The sequence below is a fragment of the Lontra canadensis genome, unplaced genomic scaffold, assembly GCF_010015895.1.
Source record: "Lontra canadensis isolate GAN:19392208 unplaced genomic scaffold, GSC_riverotter_1.0 scaffold2505, whole genome shotgun sequence".
NCBI classification, from domain to species: Eukaryota; Metazoa; Chordata; class Mammalia; order Carnivora; family Mustelidae; genus Lontra; species Lontra canadensis.
This window is the reverse complement of record NW_022633489.1, coordinates 1-2,960: the sequence shown is the minus strand read 5'-3', so window position 1 is coordinate 2,960 and position 2,960 is coordinate 1.

Sequence of the window (2,960 nt, the reverse complement as noted above, 5' to 3'; positions counted from 1 at the left end):
GGGAGGAGAGGGAAGGGGGGTCTGGACTCCTGGGTCTGAGGGAGGAGGGGGCTGGGGGTCCGGACTCCTGGGTCTGAGGGAGGAGGGACTGAGGGCCTAGACTACAGGGTCTGAGGAGGGAGGGGTCTGGGGGTCTAGACTCCTGGTTTGAGGGAAGAGGGAACTAGGGGATCTGGACTCCTGGGTCTGAGGGAGGAGAGGGCAGGGGGTCTGGACTCCGGGGTCTGAGGGAGGAGGGGGCTGGGGGTCTGGACTCCTGGGTGTGAGGGAGGAGGGGGCTGGGGGTCTGGACTCCTAGGTCTGAGGGAAGAGAGGGCTGGGGGGTCTGGACTCCTGGGTCTGAGGGAGGAGGGGCTGGGGGTCTGGACTCCTGAGTCTGAGGGAGGAAGGGGCTAGGAGTCTGCATTCTTGGGTCCGAGGGAGGAAGGCACTTGTGGCCAGGACTCCTGGGTCTGAGGGAAGAGTCATCTGGGGCTCTGGACTTCTGGGTCTGAGGGAGGAGTGGCTGGGGGTCTGGACTTCTGGGTCTGAGGGAGGAGGGGTTGGGGTCGGGACTGCTGGGTCTGAGGGAGGAGGGGGCTGGGGGGCTGGACTCCTGGTCTGAGGGAAGAGGGAACTAGGGGGTCTGGACTCCTGGGTCTGAGGGAGGAGGGGTTGGGGGTCTGGACTCCTGGGTCTGAGGGAGGAGGGACTGAAGGCCTAGACTACAGGGTCTGAGGGAGGAGGGGTTGGGGTCTGGACTCCTGGGTCTGAGGGAGGAGGGGCTGGGGGTCTGGACTCCTGGGTCTGAGGGAGGAAGGACTGAGGGCCTAGACTACAGGGTCTGAGGGAGGAGGGGCCTGGGGGTCTGGACTCCTGGGTCTGAGGGAGGAGAGGGCTGGGGGTCTGGACACCTGGGTCTGAGGGAGGAGGGGGCTGGGGGGTCTGGACTCCTGGGTCTGAGGGAGGAGGAGATGGGGGTCTGGACTCCTGGGTCTGAAGGAGGAGGGGCTGGGGGTCTGGACTCCTGGGTCTGAGGGAGGAAGGGGCTAGGGGTCTGGATTCTTGGGTCTGAGGGAGGAGGGCCCTTGTGGCCAGGACTGCTGGGTCTGAGGGAAGAGGCATCTGGGGGTCTGGATTTCTGGGTCTGAAGGAGGAGGAGCTGGGGGTCTGGACTCTTGGGTCTGAGGGAGGAGGGCACTGGTGGCCGGGACTCCTAGGTCTTTGTGAGGAAACCTGAGTCTTGCCAGAAAGCAGAGCTCCTTCTCACAGTGGATGATCTGTTGTGAGAGCCCAGGTGTGTCTGACAATCCACAGGCCTGCTTCCTTCTCCAGGCGACCTTCAGCCCCTCCTCCCTCAGGACCTAGCCCCCCACCCCTGTCTGCAAGAACTCACCAGCAGCACCAGGCTCCCCCAGGCCTCAAGGCTGCCTCTGGTCCTCTTCATGTCTCCTGTCACTGGTCACTGCCGATGGACTCAGATACCCTGGCCCCAACCTTTCACCTGCTGGACTTTAAACGCAAGAATTTCCCCTTTCTGAGCTGCACGATGAGGCCACAGACCAGGGCGGGAAGGGAGGAGGAGGAAGTGGAGGCTCCCAGCCCTGCCCCCAGGCCTCAGCTCTGGTCCTGGGCCTGGACGCCCCTGCTTCCCCGGCCATGGGGTCTCCCCTCCAGCTCCTGCCTTGCCTTACACTTTCCCACGAAAATGGCCTGGATATGGGGCTGTTCCCCACTGCTGTGGGCAACACTGTGTGAATGACCACCCAGGTCAGAGCTGAAGGCAGCCCCAGGAGAGAAACACCCCCTGCTCTGTGTCTCAAGGGGGGCAGGCTGGGTCTAAACCCATGGGCTGCTGTGGGCTCTGCCCCTGGACCCAGGCCTTGTCACCTCTCCCTGCCTCCACACACTCAGCAGCCCTCCCTAAATGAGGCAAGTTCACTCCTGCCTGCCTCCCGGCCTTTGCATATGTGGGCTCCCTGCCAGGCACACGTTTCTATCTTCCTCCCCAAGGAAGGACCTCATTCCCACTCCTCCCCTGGGACGCGGTCCGACAGAGACTACACTGGGGTGGACTCCCTTTTAGCCCCGGCAAGACTCTGGGCTGTATCTGTCACACACACCAGATGATCACTGTTTGCTTATGCACCTTGCCCGTTCTACCTGTGACCTTGACCGTGTGGCTTCAACGCACAGTGACTCAGAATCACCAGCAAAAAAAAAAAAAAAAAAAAGCTACAACCCTTATAAATACACTGTGAATAATAGATGAGTTTGTACATACAAAATCTTAGAATGAGGACTTTTAAAACCCTTGAATCATCGCCCCGTCCCTCAGACCTCCAGTGTCCGGACGGGCTTCTTGGGGTATTTTGGGGACTTACTTATATGCACATGCGGCTTCCTTCGCTTCACGAGCAGTATGAAAGCAAGAACACAAGTCTTGGGGTCACACGCCCACCTCTGCCTCCCTCCCACTAACTGCTCGTGGGACCTTCCACTCATCCAAAATCTCTGTGTCTCTGTCTTCATGGTTTTCAAATGGAATCGGAGACGCTGTCTACAGATGGAGAGCGGCTGACTGCTTTTGGCCTGTTGTGGGGTCACAGGCATCGCCGGGTCCCCTATATGGTAAAAGCCCGCCCTTTCTCCATCCCCGTGACAAATACGACCCACCTCAAGGAGCCATCGTGAGTTATAGCGAGGGGACGCATACGCGCGGGCGAACCACGGCTGAGCCCCAAAGAGCCCCAACCAGAGGGCCGTAGACAACCACGAACACATCCTGTCTCCCGAGTTCTGTGTGCGAGGGTCGAGCGGCGACCCGGCTGGGCAGTTCTGGCTCAGGAAGAGGATTCCAGGATGTCGGCGGGGGCTGCAGGGTCCGAAGGCTTCCGGCCGCGGCTGGGGGACTGCCTCGCAGGAGGGTTCGCGGGCACGGCTGCTGGTGGGAGGCCTCGGGTCTTCACCTCATGCATCAC